The sequence below is a fragment of the Diaphorina citri genome, unplaced genomic scaffold (genome assembly GCF_000475195.1).
Source record: "Diaphorina citri unplaced genomic scaffold, Diaci psyllid genome assembly version 1.1 scaffold983, whole genome shotgun sequence".
In the NCBI taxonomy this organism is placed as follows: Eukaryota; Metazoa; Arthropoda; class Insecta; order Hemiptera; family Psyllidae; genus Diaphorina; species Diaphorina citri.
In genome coordinates this window covers 32210-50966 of record NW_007378414.1, presented here as the reverse complement: position 1 = coordinate 50966, position 18757 = coordinate 32210, and the positions used below count along the sequence as shown (strand labels likewise).

The window sequence follows — 18757 nt, the reverse complement described above, 5'->3', positions numbered from 1 at the left end:
TTGTATTGCCACTAGCCGCTAGGTATTCCGACAAAAATCGGATGGTTCTTACGACAAGTGGGAACAGGATCTTAGAACTGCCAACCTGCCATCTACCTTTCGCCTGCACAGGAAAAAAATCTCCAATAAATCGTAACTTTAGACCTTGTTTTAGCCTGCGGGAGTAAAGGGACTTTTCAGTCCCATCCTTGCAGGATAAACAAGGTAGGTGTATTAACTATTCCAATTTGGATTTTCTGCCTTGAATGCCCTTGAACAATTACTACCAGTATTCCAATTACAACTGCCTTAGAGGGAAATAAAACCATGATACCCAAGTCCCATTACTTGATTATTCTAACGAAATAGACATCAGATCTATACAAACTGAAACCTGGAACCGTTTATAAAACTATCTACATGATTTGTCGAAATGTAGAACATGGACTTGTTCAAGAATGACATCTTTGTACTCTATACTTTAACAATCTACATTTCTTCATAGACTCTATCAAGAACAAGTGTCCAAGTGTGCACCCATCAAGTTTGATGTCATATACATAGAAGGGAAGACGAGTTTGGTTGAAGGTAAATCAAGGATTATAAAGGAATGTACACGAAGCATAAAAATGGTTGTACATCCAGTCTATCATAGAAATCTTCCATAAAAAACAAAGAGTATGACCATTGACATCATAATATGGGGCGTAAAATTCCGAAACCTACTGCGGAGTTTCGGCAATCGGTTGTTACTACTCGACTACAATCCAATTCCTCAAAATGATTATGATCCGATCAGAAGAATAGCAGAAATGAATCTCCTACTTCTGACAAAGGTGCTATCAAATCCCTTTCCATAACATAGAAGGGAAGACGAGTTTGGTTGAAGGTAAATCAAGGATTATAAAGGAATGTACACGTATCATAAAAATGGTTGTACATCCAGTGTCCAGTCTATCATAGAAATCTTCCATAAAAAAACAAAGAGTATGACCATTGACATCGACGATTGACATCATAATATGGGGCGTAAAAATCCGAAACCTACTGCGGAGTTTCGGCAATCGGTTGTTACTACTTGATCACAATCAAATTCCTCAAAATGATTATGATCCAATCAGAAGAATAGCAGAAATGAATCTCCTACTTCTGACAAAGGTGCTATCAAATCCCTCTCCATTTTGTGAAAATTATATGCTTGAAACATCAAAGGACTATGAGGTCTGTGAGCAGAGTCAACAAACACTGAGCTTAGAAACACTAGTAAAATCGATTGTGTACATTTGGACAACATTATAATGTACTTATACATTAGGCTTTTCATATTCAACAAAGGAAATTCGTTGAAAGAAAATGCTAACGAAGGGTAACTGACAGTCTGAGTATTATAATGAGGTCGAAACATCCCACGTCAGGGCTGAATGAAGAATTTTCCGAGGGATTGAAAGCAAGACTATAGGAATTCCTATCCTTTAATAGTGTCTCTTCAAAGACTAATACGAAGAGGTCAGTCCACTTCCAATCCTTTGCTAGGTTCCTTTCAAAGGCTAATATGTAAAATTGATTGGGAAAAGGTAAAATTGATTGGGAAAAGGTAAAATTGATTGGGAAAAGGTAAAATTGACTTCTAGAGTAGGTACCCAGTTCTGGCTGGAGCACTTTAAAGGGGGAGGATACCAGCCTGAAATTTCCCTTGCTAAAGGAATAGCAAAGGTGCTGAAAGAATTTTTTGTAGTCAAAGCCAAAACCAAATATCAGCCCAAAACAATTAAGAGTACCTATGAGATAGGTCCCTGAAACTTTTACTGGATATCAGCTATGGCAAGGTTCCACCAGCTAATGTAAGGTAAGCCCCTGAAGCTTTGACTAGGTAGGGACTATTGTTCTCAAATCCCCTTTCCTTCAATTTATCCACCTTATCATTTGACACTCGACACGTGTCTTCTGGAGGTACTAACGTCGGAAACACGTGGAATTTGGGATTCAGAAGGATAATTTATACCTAATTCTATTCTATTCTTTTCCAATTCTACTTCTATTTTAGGACATGGGAAATGTAGGAATTTACTGTTCATAGCCTTTTACAGTCGACTTTCGATACCTTCTCGAGTTGTTACCTACAGGTGATTAAGAAAATAAATAACCTTGAAAAACATTGGCTTCAAATTAAAGATCCATTTTGGTCGTAAAGAGTATGATACAAGCATTCGCTTTATTTATGTACCTATTGGTGAGCAGAATCAATAGAGAAATGTGCAATGTGGTTCTTAATACTGATGAGGAATGAAGATTTATGTGGTGGTAGTATCAACCATTTTTTTTTTAAGAGTATGATACAAGCATTCGCTTTATTTATGTACCTATTGGTGAGCAGAATCAATAGAGAAATGTGCAATGTGGTTCTTAATACTGGCAATGTGGTTCTTAATACTGATGAGGAATGAAGATTTATGTGGTAGTAGTATCAACCATTTTTTTCGGCAACTTCGCAAATTGCAACACTCGTGATAAATATGCTTACATAATCAAGCCTGGTTAGGTGGTTGGCTAAATACCTAACTCACATAGTCACATACTTGCTCATCCCAAATTGGGAACTGAGATAGGTTTAAATATTGCAATATTTGGAAAGCATACCGATTCTAGACCATGATGAAAGAGAATTTGTGCAATGTGGTTCTTAATACTGGCAATGTGGTTCTTAATACTGATGAGGAATGAAGATTTATGTGGTAGTAGTATCAACCATTTTTTTTCGGCAACTTCGCAAATTGCAACACTCGTGATAAATATGCTTACATAATCAAGCCTGGTTGGGTGGTTGGTTAAATACCTAACTCACATAGTCACATACTTGCTCATCCCAATTTGGGAACTGAGGTAGGTTTAAGTATTTAAGTATTGCAATATTTGGAGAGCATACCGATTCTAGACCATGATGAAAGAGAATTTGAACAAGCAGGAAAAAGGTGACCAGTATTCGTAATTGCGAAGTTTATATATATAAAAAAAAACGATCTTTAAAATCAGTACCTGCGTACCGGAAAGCATACCGATTCTAGACCATGATGAAAGAGAATTTGAACAAGCAGGAAAAAGGTGACCAGTATTCGTAATTGCGAAGTTTATAAAAAAAAATACGATCTTTAAAATCAGTACCTGTGTACTTATCCATTCATATCGAAAGAGAAATGCTGCAAAACTGTATCTAGAATTAAATTTCTCCTACTGCCTTTAGGCTGGTTCGTCTTCGGAGTTCTGCACACTGTAATTTTTCATCCTCAACATTTGAAGTGCTAAGCAAAAAGAGATAAAGATAGAAAGTAAAATCTTATAGGTAAGTAACAAAAAAACACAAAAATCCGATTTACCAAATCTACGAAAATTCACTTACCCGAATTCCGATCTTGCACAGGATCGAGGATCTCCTTCGCTCCATGTTGCTCGAATCTGCTTACTACGGCAAAAACTCAGCCAAAACTGAACCAGCAAAATTCAAAACCAGAGTCACTATGTTTTCAGTGCCCGATAATGGGGGTGGCTTATTTTTTACGTGGTGCTCGACCGATGCGGGTTAGTCGGGAAGGGAAATTCATCAAGTTTGAAAAAGTTAAACTGATAAAAGTCGCCGTGGCGGATGGGTTAGATCAACAAATATCTGAAACAGAAGAGATATGTCATAATTGAGGATGAGAAAAACATTGAAAATCATCAAAAGAACAATGTCCAGCTACTTCACCCTGCAAGAGAAAATCTCTACATTAGTATTATGATCGATATAAGAAAAATCATTCAAAAAGATCCTTTTGGATTTATTGCTTTAGATGATAGAAATATTGTGTCCCATGTCTATTTCAAAAATCCGCATTTAGAAAATGTTCTGGCAGATGATACCCACCAGTAATGGGATAAATCAAAGGACATAAAACCACATTCTTACTGTAAAAAGAATCTTACTAAAAGCACTGACTGATGAGAAAATAGAAAAAAATGAACCTAAAAAGAATCCTCGTAAAAATCGGCTTCAAAATGAAACTTCTCGAGCATAAAATTGCGATCACAACCGTTTTACCACTCAATGCGATCCACAAATACCAATATGGAACTGTTAACAGTTCGAAAGTTAGGTTAGGTTAGAAATTTGTATTGAATTATCAAAACGAAAGACGACCCTTGTGGTTACAAGAGCAAAGGGAGACTGAAGAGAACACACATCATGAAAAGAACTAAAGAAATCATTATGTGTACCTCCAAAAGAAACATTAAAAATAGAATGTGCGATTACCGAGAACAATAAAAACTGGTAGGTAACCCCTAGGTAGGTATACGTCCATACGAAATTTCATAGGATGTGAGTGTATTGTTAGGTTAGAGGTTAGAAATTTGTATTGAATTATCAAAACGAAAGACGACCCTTGTGGTTACAAGAGCAAAGGGAGACTGAAGAGAATACACATCATGAAAAGAACTAAAGAATAAAGAAATCATTATGTGTACCTTCAAAAGAAACATTAAAAATAGAATGTGCGATTACCGAGAACAATAAAAACTGGTAGGTAACCCCTAGGTATACGTCCATACGAAATTTCATTGGATGTGAGTGTATTACTAGAAGAAATCATTATGTGTACCTTCAAAAGAAACATTAAAAATAGAATGTGCGATTACCGAGAACAATAAAAACTGGTAGGTAACCCCTAAGTATAGGTACGTCCATACGAAATTTCATAGGATGTGAGTGTATCAACAGTTCGAGTAGGTAGCACTGATGATGGATTTACCAAGATCAGCATTTTGAAAAAGGTAAACACAATAAAGAGTCTATGTATAAAATAATAGTAATAAAAGTAGTAGAACTGGATAAAAATCCTGAGATTCCTAATCAATTATCCGTCATTAAAATCAAGTTTACACATATGGGCATTGATAACGAACTACTCCTAGGTAATGTAACACCAGATAGTAATATAAACAAATGAAACCTGATCAGTTTTCTAATCCTAGATCCAACACAACCATGTTTGAAAACAGTAGATACTATTGAGATCCTACCTCGTATTACTGTCAGGTATGCTCGGTAACTAGTGCAATGTAATAACGACAGTATGTTGAACAGTTGAAAGATTTGGGGGAGAGTGCCCAATACCGGACCGTTTCTAAATAAAGGACATAATGGGGTTTGCTATCCCTGGACAGGGACACCCTCTGGATCTTTGTACAAGTACGTGTAGGTACAATGCTCAGAAATGGGAAACTAGTTACGACTGTTACGAGTATGTATTTAAAATTGTTATGTTGGCGAGAGACTTTTCTTCGGCTTTAATGGCAGGATTCTCCACCCAACCGGACACAGCGAATGAAAATAAAGTTGTTGGTCGACAGGGCCTGAAATTAGATCCATAGAATTTAGCGCTACAGTAAGTTATAGATTACAGATCTCTATAATCTCATGTACTCATGTTAACCCTAATTTAACTGTGTTTGTGAACGTTTTTTTATGCAATGTCAGGTAATATGATGTCAGAATTCAATTGGAACACTAAATAAATCAATAGCGCTATACCTACCAACTTCACCGCCACATGATTATCATAAAATAGACAATTACCTATTGCACAACCGAAAGAAATCCCCGGAAAATTGTGTGAAATTTATGTAGATATTTCTCAGGGTCTATGTTGGTAAGTAAGGACCTGTGCTTTTCCAACCATCATGAGGACCTGTGCTTTTCCTTTGAAGCATGATAAACCCTTTGTAACCTCCAGCTAGGCTGGTTAGAGTTTGGCTGCTCTGACATTAAGACACTGTCTGCTCTCTGTTTAAGGTCCCTCAGCCAAATTACCTACAACAATCCGTCGCTAGGTACGATGGCTAGAGAAGATTAATAAGTTGGAATTTGAATAGCTCCTATGCTATGTGTTCTTCAAATGTTGTCAATGATATCAGGGCAACACCATCTTTACTCCCATCAATCAGAAACTGTTTAAGGTCCCTCAGCCAAATTACCTACAACAATCCGTCGCTAGGTACGATGGCTAGAGAAGATTAATAAGTTGGAATTTGAATATCTCCTATGCTATGTGTTCTTCAATAATGTTGTCAATGATATCAGGGCAACACCAACTTTACTCCCGTCAATCAGAAATTCATCACCACAGACATAGGTACATTCGTACATACTTATTTCTAGATGTGTTTCAGTCCAGTCCTACATAATCAGCACATCTGGTTTAGTTTTTTCCCCAAATATATTCTGCTCCATTGAAAACTCATTACGTGTTTTACAGTCCAGTCCTACATAATCAGCACATCTGGTTTAGTTTTTTCCCCAAATATATTCTGCTCCATTGAAAACTCATTACGTGTTTTACTTATTTTATTTTTTGTACATATACCATATAACTCTTCTTAATGAGACAGTGAGTTAGTAATAACAAGAGTAGCTCACTGTATAAACAGAATCCACAGACATAGGTACATTCGTACATACTTATTTCTAGACGTGTTTCAGTCCAGTCCTACATAATCAGCACATCTGGTTTAGTTTTTTTCCCCAAATATATTCTGCTCCATTGAAAACTCATTACGTGTTTTACTTATTTTATTTATTTTTTGTACATATACCATATAACTCTTCTTAATGAGACAGTGAGTAGTAATAACAAGAGTAGCTCACTGTATAAACAGAATGAGGCTGCTGTCATCTGAAGGCCACTGAGACAGTGCTATCTCTGTGCACACATCAGGGTGTGCTGACCGTATGGGTAGCAGAGGCTGTCTGTTAGGTCTAGTCACCGTGAAAATGAAGACAGATGTGCGATGTATTGATGTTGATTTGACCCAAACAGCAGAGATCTCTAGTTAAAAACCATGTGATAAGGAGTGCTTGTTGACTGTCAGATTAGGACGGCAAGTCCCATTTTTTTTTTTTTTTACTTATTTCTTATTTTTAGAAATACCTATTTTCACATCTGTTAATTAGTAATTCCACTTTAATTAGAGCATTCCTTATGCACTTACTTTAATTTTTAACATAGGTAGAACTTCACTTTCTCAAATTTTTCAAAGAAAAAAGAAAAAAAAAAAATCGAAACGAATAGCGATTTAAAAATCGCTATTCGTTCGCGCACCCCTAAACAAGATTTCGGCACTAGAACCACGAGATAACTAATAAAATCACTCATAGAATGTACCAATGGGTTGGTATTGGTACCAGTCGTTAAACTTTTGCCCGAGGGAAGGTGATTTTTGCAAGAATATTAGGCAGTAGGCAAAGTCTCAACCTATAAATTCCATAATACCTTATTATAATTTATAGCTACCAAAATAAGATCTTTAAATCTTTCAATGGTTTCACTAAACCTTCCTATCATATAGGTTACAGCTGGTTACCTGGATATGTAGGTACTTTAGTCTACTTTTATTATGAGAAATAGGTAGTAGAACCTACCCTACGGATTCATATTTCGTATAATTTTTGCATTCTTTTATGGCTTAGTCCGTATTCAATAATTTTATTGTAGTTAGGTCGGTATAGGTACCTAGTTGGGTATAGGGATTATTACACCTAGTTATGTACATACCCTACCAACTTATATTACCATCTCCTAAGAGTAAAGAAATCCTTCAGACGGAAACATTAACTCAAATGTTCTTCCAAAAAACATCAAAGGACTATGAGGTCTGTGAGCAGAGTCAACAAACACTGAGCTTAGAAACACTAGTAAAATCGATTGTGTACATTTGGACTATAAACATCAAAGGACTATGAGGTCTGTGAGCAGAGTCAACAAACACTGAGCTTAGAAACACTAGTAAAATCGATTGTGTACATTTGGACAACATTATAATGTACTTATACATTAGGCTTTTCATATTCAACAAAGGAAATTCGTTGAAAGAAAATGCTAACGAAGGGTAACTGACAGTCTGAGTATTATAATGAGGTCGAAACATCCCACGTCAGGGCCGAATGAAGAATTTTCCGAGGGATTGAAAGCAAGACTATAGGAATTCCTATCCTTTAATAGTGTCTCTTCAAAGACTAATACGAAGAGGTCAGTCCACTTCCAATCCTTTGCTAGGTTCCTTTCAAAGGCTAATATGTACATATGTAAAGTAGGTACCCATGCAGTTCTGGCTGGAGCACTTTAAAGGGGGAGGATACCAGCCTGAAATTTCCCTAGCTAAAGGAATAGCAAAGGTGCTGAAAGAATTTTTTGTAGTCAAAGCCAAAACCAAATATCAGCCCAAAACAATCAAGAGTACCTATGAGATAGGTACCTGAAACTTTTACTGGATATCAGCTATGGCAAGGTTCCACTAGCTAATGTAAGGTAAGTCCCTGAAGCTTTGACTAGGTAGGGACTATTGTTATCAAATCCCCTTTCCTTCAATTTATCCACCTTATCATTTGACACTCGACACGTGTCTTCTGGAGGTACTAACGTCGGAAACACGTGGAATTTGGGATTCAGAAGGATAATTTATACCTAATTCTATTCTATTCTTTTCTAATTCTACTTATATTTTAGGACATGGGAAATGTAGGAATTTACTGTTCATAGCCTTTTACAGTCGCCTTTCGATACCTTCTCGAGATGTTACCTACAGGTGATTAAGAAAATAAATAACTTGTTTTCTTAGTAGGAAACTACGTAGCTAATAGTTGGGTATTTATCAGCTTATCACACAAGTTACGTCTAGGTTGCAGGTTTGAATCCTGCCCAGAGCGAAATTTTCCGAAGAAATTTTCTCTAGCCCAAAAACATGTCCGTAAATATGTCCTAACTATCCTAAAGTTTAGGCGGTCACTCTGGGGTGGGGTCATTTTTGGACGAAAAGGGAACGAAAGAAATAAGTTTTCAATTCGACGACTATGCATCCAGAGAACAAAGGAAATATGACAACGAAATTTCCTGGTCAACTTTCGGACCTCCAAGGTAACTTCAAAACCCGACTACCTATACTCGTATGTATAAGGCCAGCCACTCACTATCAGGTAGACTTGATCAGGTGTCATGTCTACCTGATAGAGTCAGTTTTACCTGATAGTGTGTGTACTGTGTACTCATCAGGTATTAGGTAGACCTAACATTCGGACCCTTTCAGCCGTACCTGTCAGGTCTACCTGAATAGTGTGTGTGCCCATCACGTGTCAGGTGAACTGATCAGCCGTACCTGTCAGGTCTACCTGATAGTGAATGGCTAGCCTAACAGAGGTGAATCTACAAAGAACTCTGGACTTTAATGGAACCAGTTCCACCTACTAACTTTTAGTTTGCGATAATATCTACCATTGTGTAATAAAATTAGTAGGTAACAATGAAGTTATTAATTCTAAAAACCGGTTGCTTATGTGAACCTTATCTATGCGAGCAGTGCCCTATAGATCTCTTTAGTATAAAATATTGGTATGTATTAGGTATGTTTTAGGTATGTTGTATCAGATAATACCTAGGTAGGTAGGTATTAGGTATCAATGTGTAAATCAGCGTCTCCACCACGGTAGATCGAGATCGCCTTAATGCCGGAGGCGTTTTCTACCACCCAACCTATAACTCTTCCGGCAGTCCGAGTCTGGGAAATGATTCTTCTAAGATCGAAGGTCAGTCGAACCTTTCTACTCACCTCACTCACTTCGACTGGCACGAATATCGGGTGTGTCAAATCCAAGAGCTCCCAGAGCTGCTGACATCAGTCAATCTCTTGTGTTATTTGGCAAGTTACTGGGCAGCTCCGGTGACAACCTTTAGAACTCCAATATTGTGGTGTCAAATAAATGAGGATAAAATTCCATGCCTCGGTTGGGATTGAACCCGCACCCTCCTGTTTACCAGACGACTTGATCACCGGTCACCGGGGCAGGTGGTGTAGTGTAGAGTACCTAACTTTAGGCGAAAAATGCCGACCCCGTCTGTACACGGAAAGAGGCAAAGAAAAAGAAGAAGAGTCGAATTTTTGATTTGCACTGAAATGAAAAGCATTTGGAGGATTTTAGAAAAAAAAAAGAAAAATAGAGTATCTTTGTCAATAATTGAGATATCAATATAATTCTTTTGGAGGCTGATTTTTAACAATATTCCTCATTAGAAAAGCCTTTTTATCTACCCATGAAGGACCTAAACAGTTCAAGGCTCTTTTTTTAAGGCTTTAATGGAGGACTCTCACTTAGTGAGCTCTTCCACCCAACCGGGTCTTCTTGAATAAAAGCGTTCAATTAAGTAATTATAAATATTCGTGATGAACTAATTTTAATTAATTGAGCGGTCAGTGCTATTACTTCCTGGTCATTTATTATAATAATGTATCCTAAGTTTTTTTTCTTTTTGACATTTTGATTTTACCAGAATGAGAAAACAGCATGAATGGGCAATTAATCACTATTAAGTAGATATTAAATTTACACATGGACGGTGAGCATGACGGCTAGGTTTATTATTGGGCAGGCAGGGCCGGTCATAGCCTAGCCTAAGCTCAACTGCGTAAACAAAAAGCCTAGTCGATCAACGATGATCGACGGGCGTCGACGATGTTTGGACACTGGACGCAGCTTGAGAGAATGACTCGCGAGTTAGATGAACATTGGCTGATATGTCGTGAGTTAGATGAACATTGGCTGATATGCACAAAACCAGTCATTCACCGTGACACTCAGACCGTCTAAACAGACCCGTCGGAACGTGTGTGGCGGAAAAACCTCGAGACCTAAGTCTTTCAGGCGGTCCAAGCGCGAGTATATGGCCTCATGTATGTACATTGAAAGCATGTGCTTCAACGAATTTCCCCGTATAGTAACGAAATAGAAAGCGGAAACGGAAATTCGCAATTCCGACCTTCTGCAATACATCATACGAATATTCACCTATTTTACCTATGACAGTAAAATTATGGCACAGGTTAGATTATGGGACAGGATGTTATGCCCGTCACTCTGTCAGACCGTAATCTGTCAAACGATCTGATTGTGAGTGGAGGGCATTGCATTTCCATGTTTGAAAACAGTAGATACTATTGAGATCCTACCTCGTATTACTGTCAGGTATGCTCGGTAACTAGTGCAATGTAATAACGACATTATGTTGAACAGTTGAAAGATTTGGGGGAGAGTGCCCAATACCGGACCGTTTCTAAATAAAGGACATACCTAATGGGGTTTGCTATCCCTGGACAGCTGGACAGGGACACCCTCTGGATCTTTGTTCAAGTACGTGTAGGTACAATGCTCAGAAATGGGAAACTAGTTACAACTGTTACGAGTACTCGTATGTATTTAAAATTGTTATGTTGGCGAGAGACTTTTCTTCGGCTTTAATGGCAGGATTCTCAAATAGTGAGCTCTTTCACACAACCGGACACAGCGAATGAAAATAAAGTTGTTGGTCGACAGGGCCTCAAATTAGATCCATAGAACTTAGCGCTACGGTATTACAGATCTCTATATATAATCTCATGTACTCATGTTAACCCTAATTTAACTCTGTTTGTGAACGTTTTTTTTATGCAATGTCAGGTAATATGATGTCAGAATTCAATTGGAACTTTAAAATAAATCAATAGCGCGGGATAAAAACAACAAAAGACCACAATTTTGACCGGGCTTCATATTGGGCACAGTTCCTCAAGCAATAGAAGTAAGTTAAATATTACCATCCCATTTATTCATACAGTTGTCGTAAAAATGTTTTTCCATATAAATAATTCATTAATAGTGAAGCAAACAAGCAGTGTCGGGACTTCGGTGACGAGTACAAAATTAGTAAGCAAGTAGCATACCTACATGGTAAGCTCATAGTACCTACATGATAGTAAGCACATAGTAAGCAAGTACTTACATGGTAGGTAACCATTTGCATTATGCCGGCAACCGTCTGATCCGTCTGCCAGACCGCGGTCTGTCGTCTTAACGGGTGTGGCGGAAAAAGCTCGAGACCGCGATCTGTCAGACCGTCTGAGCGAGAGTGGCTGGCAGGATTATTCAAGAACTTACTTAAATCTCTCGTCGCGTCGTCATTTAGGTATTACATAAGGATCTACTAATTTATTCGTCACAAGAAAATGCTGATTCTATTTATCTCGCTGGTCTGCCCTCAGCCAAATTACCTACAACAACCCGTCGCTAGGTACGATGGCTAGAGAAGATTGAATTTGAATTTGAATAGCTCCTATGCTATGTGTTCTTCAAAAATGTTGTCAATGATATCAGGGCAACACCATCTTTGCTCCCGTCAATTAGAATTTCATCACCACAGACATAGGTTAAGGCGGTCTCTTCCTGATCCCTGATGTGCCGCGTTTATTTTAGTTTAGGACTATTGCACTGCACAGACATAGGTACATTCGTACATACTTATTTCTAGACGTGTTTCAGTCCAGTCCTACATAATCAGCACATCTGGTTTAGTTTTTTTCCCCAAATATATTCTGCTCCATTGAAAACTCATTACGTGTTTTACTTATTTTATTTATTTTTTGTACATATACCATATAACTCTTCTTAATGAGACAGTGAGTAGTAATAACAAGAGTAGCTCACTGTATAAACAGAATGAGGCTGCTGTCATCTGAAGGCCACTGAGACAGTGCTATCTCTGTGCACACATCAGGGTGTGCTGACCGTATGGGTAGCAGAGGCTGTCAGTTGGGTCTAGTCACCGTGAAAATGAAGACAGATGTGCGATGTATTGATGTTGATTTGACCCAAACAGCAGAGATCTCGAGTTAAAAACCATGTGATAAGGAGTGCTTGTTGACTGTCAGATTAGGACCGCAAGTCCCAAAGGGAGGGATATTGTATAAGAAGATCAAAGAACAAGACATGAAAATAATAAAACACTCCTTTTGCCTTTATGGGAAGATTACCGAAGATTTTACGGAACAGAACTTAGAGGTAGAACTCGCTCAAGACCGTGCCACTTAGAAAAGACTGATTAGAAATGAATTGTCCCACTCAACCCCGCTTGAGTGGGAAAAGACGGAAGTAAAAGAAGAAGACTCCTTTTGCCATTTTCATGGTCGCCACTGCATTCAAGTCAAAATTGACCAATCAAATGCCTTAAGACTATGCTTAGCACGAACTTAAGAGCCAGCATTTTGTTCATAAATATGGGTGTTAGAGGTAGAACTCGCTCAAGAACGTGCCACTTAGAAAAGACTGATTAGAAATAAATTGTCCCACTCAACCCCGCTTGAGTGGGAAAAGACGAAAGTAAAAGAAGAAGACTCCTTTTGCCATGTTCATAGTCGCCACTGCATCTAAGCCCATTTTACGTTCTCTATTGGGCGGGATCAGATCTTTACGACCGAAACTGGGTATCTTGTCGAGGCCCTTATCAGTTATCAGCAAAATGTTAAACAATAGAAGAGCGAGAGATTTGTTTTCAAAGTTTATTGTCAAAATTGCCTAGCTATGTGGGTCTACTTTGTATGACAAATTTGCCACGCGATGCGATGCGCTTAGTTAAATTGTTTAGAATTCTAGGTGTACATACCTACTTACTGTCGAGGCCCTTATCAGTTATCAGCAAAATGTTAAACAATAGAAGAGCGAGAGATTTGTTTTCAAAGTTTATTGTCAAAATTGCCTACCTATGTAGGTCTACTTTGTATGACAAATTTGCCACGCGATGCGCTTAGTTAAATTGTTTAGAATTCTAAGTGTACACACCTACTTAGCAATTACGGACGGAATACTGAGGTAGGAAAGGACATGGTCCACACATACACATGTAAGTCAGGACGCAAGTAACGGGAGCCATGTCCGCCACTCACGGTTAGACCGTCTGAAAGACCCAGGAGTCCAGGACCCAGGTCTATCAGAACCTGTGTGGCGGAAAAAAGCTTGGTCTAAAACTTTTTCCACCACACACTTTCCCACGCGACGGTAATTCAAAGTACAAAGTTTGGGCTAAGAAAGGTTCCCTGAAATACCCTCCCACCTCACGATAACAATATTGAATAGTTATACATACCTACTGTAAATTTCTGGAATGATAAAGTAGGTATATTCCACTTTTTCTGTCCCTCTTGCCCTCTTGTGTGTGTCTACTCTGTTTCATGTATCTCAGCTTTAGAGAAAACTGCTGTAGACAGTTCCAGTTCATCAAACGCGTTTTGCAGATCAAAATTAATCTTCTTCTCACCACACCTTCAATAAAAATTTTAAAGTTGCAAAACTTACCCAAATTCAGAACAACTCCAAAAGCGTTCCGTGCTTCACTTTAAGTTCAAGTACCTCATCAAATTCCAGTCTGCGGTTTTTCGAAGTTTCAATTTTCAAATAACTACAGTTTGTTGTTGACGAAGAATTTCCTTAGGGCCAAAATGAAAATAACACCAAAATGTTACGAAAATTGCTGCGTTTTGTCGAAGTGTTTTAATTAAATAATTCTTTAATTTGCAATTCTTAAAACATGGGTAAGAAAAATAATAATATTAATAACGATGAAAAAAAAAAAATGGGATTTTTTTCAAGAGTTTCGCATACCAAAAAAGTTCATCATCAGAACTAGCGAAAATTCAATAGTTACTACTCATGAAAAACACTAAAAAAAACGAAAACGACCTGTACTTTTAGCACTGTATCACAAACACAAACATAGGAGCGCAAATAGCAACAGGTAGACAAATTAAAGTTTAATAGCACGAAATTAAATTTCACTCGAGTCATAAAATTAAAAACAAACGTACCTGCACTTGACTCTACTTTCCAGCACACTAAGTAAACTAACCAAAACTACCACGAGTGCATTAAGTGGACACAATACCAAATTAAAAACAAACGTACCTGCACTTGACTCTACTTTCCAGCACACTACACTAACCAAAACTACCACGAGTGCATTAACTGGACACAATACCTTTACAAAAATTCAAAACAATACTACTATACACTACACAGACATAAAAAAAGGAGAAACGAATACTTGAATGGATATTGAATAAAACCATGTGAAAAAGAGGCTATACCCATTATACCTACGTTTGTATAGGGGTTTTTCAAGAGTTTCGCATACCAAAAAAGTTCATCATCAGAACTAGCGAAAATTCAATAGTTACTACTCATGAAAAACACTAAAAAAACTAAAACGACCTGCACTAACTGCACTTTTAGCACTTTAACACAAACACAAACATAGGAACGCAAATAGCAACAGGTAGACAAATTAAAGTTTAATAGCACGAAATTAAATTTCACTCGAGTCATAAAATTAAAAACAAACGTACCTACACTTGACTCTACTTTCCAGCACACTAAGTAAAGTACACTGACCAAAACTACCACGAGTGCATTAAGTGGACACAATACCTTTACAAAAATTCAAAACAATTATTCTACTATACACTACACAGACATAAAAAAAAGGAGAAACGAATACTTGAATGGCGTGTTTTGGCACTAAAAACTGACCATCGAAATTTTGACCCGATTACATTACTTTCCTTCCTATAGGATAAGGAAAGTAAAAATTCAAAACAATACTACTATACTTACACTACACAGACATAAAAAAAGGAGAAACGAATACTTGAATGAATATTGAATAAAACCATGTGAAAAAGAGGCTATACCCACTATACCTACGTTTGTATACGGAAATTCCACAGACACCTAGCTACGCTACGTGACAAATTAATCAAATCATTTGTAAAGAGTGTCGTTGGTTTATTAGTACAAAGTTAGGTTCTTCCGTCCCTAGTATTTCTGAGAACTTGAATATTTTATTGTGTGATATACCTATGTACCTGCTACCATGATGGGTGAATTTTAGGTACCTATTAGATGGCCTAAATCCGAGATGGAGCCGGAAATTTTGCGCTGCGTAGAAGTTTAGGCCCTGCGTAATGGATCTCCAATATCACCATAGGTAATATTATTGTAAATAGGCCACCTAGTGGTTTTGTTTTCTTAGTAGGAAACTACGTAGCTAATAGTTGGGTATTTATCAGCTTATCACACAAGTTACGTCTAGGTTGCAGGTTTGAATCCCGTCCAGGCCGAAATTTTCTGAAGAAATTTTCTCTAGCCCAAAAACATGTCCGCAAATATGTCCTAACTATCCTAAAGTTTAGGCAGTCACTCTGGGGTGGGGTCATTTTTGGACGAAAAGGGAACGAAAGAAATAAGTTTTCAATTCGACGACTACGCATCCAGAGAACAAAGGAAATATGACAACGAAATTTCCTGGTCAATTTTCGGACCCCCAAGGTAACTTCAAAACCCGACTACTTACTCGTATGTATAAGGCCAGCCACTCACTATCAGGTAGACTTGATCAGGTGTCATGTCTACCTGATAGAGTCAGTTTTACCTGATAGTGTGTGTACTGTGTACTCATCAGGTATTAGGTATACCTAACATTCGGACCTTTTCAGCCGTACCTGTCAGGTCTACCTGATAGTGTGTGTGCTCATCACGTGTCAGGTGAACTGATCAGGTGTACCTGTCAGGTCTACCTGATAGTGAATGGCTAGCCTAACAGAGGTGAATCTACAAAGAACTCTGGACTTCAATGGAACCAGTTCCACCTACCAACTTTTAGTTTGCGATAATATCTGCCATTGTGTAATAAAATTAGTAACAATGAAGTTATTAATTCTAAAAACCGGTTGCTTATGTGAACCTTATCCATGCGAGCAGTGCCCTATAGATCTCTTTAGCATAAAATATTGGTATGTATTAGGTATGTTGTATCAGATAATACCTAGGTATGTATTACTAGTGGAATTAATGAAATTCTAAAATATATTTCCCGCAAAATAAGCACTTTTCGTCTTAGACATTCACTCCTACATGACGGAAATCGATGTAGTCCGTTTGTGAATCGCTAAATCAGCTGAATGCCAAGGTTGTGGTAGCACAGTTCAGTATAGGACCTGGCGAACTTTCACCTAACCCTATTCATTTCAGAGGAATGCGAACAGTGTCTACAAGATGAACCCTCTCGAACCCTATCTTATCTCCCCTTCTTCAAAACCTCTGCAGACGTCTTCACTATATCAACCACACTGAAAACAAGACGAGGAGAATTCAATGAAACAACTGCTACATTAGACGCATGTGGTCTGTGTCGTACCCCCCCCTGAAAAAAAGGAAAGGGGGAAATTTTTTGTAAAAATACCTTTTTTTTTTTTTTTTTTTTTTTTTTTTTCACTGCCGTTTTTATTTCGTAGCAATGAAACAACTGCTACATTAGACGCATGTGGTCTGTGTCGTAGTATGCCCGTAGTATGCCTCTCATCAGATGGGTGAGAATACTTCCCATTTAGGTGCTGGGACTGCTGGGTCAACACGAGAGCACCAGAAAGTAACCCGTTGAAATATTTGCAATCGAAATGATGGTTTACCACACCTTGGAGAGCAACTGATTACTGAACTATTTGTTGAGAATGTTGAGCCACGGACTCTATACAAACTCTTCATCTTGAACCGTCATTTGAATCTATTCTTTGAATTGCAACTCTTTTTTATTCGTTTCTCAGGGAGGAGACCGGCTCGTGAACAATGTCAGACCATGACTTGAAATTTATTTTGCTAAGTGATATTTGCAAAGAACTTTCACTGGATTGCGAATATTGCGAAATTGCGATATGATTGTAGGCTTTCTTTCTTGCTTTCTATTACTTAGCTAAGTGCTCTTGTTGACTTTAGTAAGATGTCGAGGTTTGTTTGGTACAAACATGATCTTTTCTCGGCAAAAACCAATTCGGGTTTTTTAATGCCCAGAAGTCCCAGAACAAAACGCGATATTACGGTAAGCAAATCAGATTCTTGACATAAATTTACATAGGTGAATGAATTTAACATGGCTGCATGCAAGTACTTACATGGTAGGTAACCATTTGCATTATGCCGGCAACCGTCTGATCCGTCTGCCAGACCGCGGTCTGTCGTCTTAACGGGTGTGGCGGAAAAAGCTCGAGACCGCGATCTGTCAGACCGTCTGAGCGAGAGTGGCTGGCAGGATTATTCAAGAACTTACTTAAATCTCTCGTCGCGTCGTCATTTAGGTATTACATAAGGATCTACTAATTTATTCGTCACAAGAAAATGCTGATTCTATTTATCTCGCTGTTGCGCAATGGATTCTACAACCTTTGGATTTTTGCTGTAACCTTTAATGTTTTTTTTTTTTTTTTTAATGCATGATTCGAATCCCCTCATCAGCCTGACCTACCTTCATTGCTCCTTAATTTTTTTTTTTTTTTTTTTAATGCATGATTCGAATCCCCTCATCAGCCTGACCTACCTTCATTGCTCCGAAAACTATGAATCAGTAGAAAAGAATACAGCAGTAAAAACACGAGCAATATCAATAAAAACACTTTCTCTGCCGAATCAAACTTTATAAAACTACAAAAATCTGTTATAATGACACGAAAAATAATGAAAGAAGAGAAAAAGAACTAAAATGTCAAACAGGGCATCAGCCTGACCTACCTTCATTGCTCCGAAAACTATGAATCAGTAGAAAAGGAACACAGTAAAAACACGAGCAATATCAATAAAAACACTTTCTCTGCCGAATCAAACTTTATACAACTACAAAAATCTGTTATAATGACACGAAATATAATGAAAGAAGAGAAAAAGAACTAAAATGTCAAACAGGGGACCACAATAAGTCACAAAACCTACAGTGAAATATTTTTTAGTCGGTTTCAAATCTGTTTTTTGCCTGGTCCTTATCACTTGTGAGTATTTAGTATAGATAAGTTGAGGCGGCATATAATTATTATTCATACTCAGTTACTCAGTGCTGGATCAGATCATTTTCAG

General features: G+C 37.8%; 1 long non-coding RNA gene across 1 annotated transcript; it reads right to left on the bottom strand.

The window, feature by feature from the left end:
- Positions 1-3372: 3372 nt before the first annotated feature.
- On the bottom strand, positions 3373-18401 carry LOC113469195. Its single transcript, XR_003392687.1, has 2 exons — positions 18228-18401; positions 3373-3637 (listed from the first exon to the last, which is right to left on the bottom strand). It is a non-coding gene; the product is annotated as an uncharacterized LOC113469195 (long non-coding RNA).
- Positions 18402-18757: the final 356 nt, after the last annotated feature.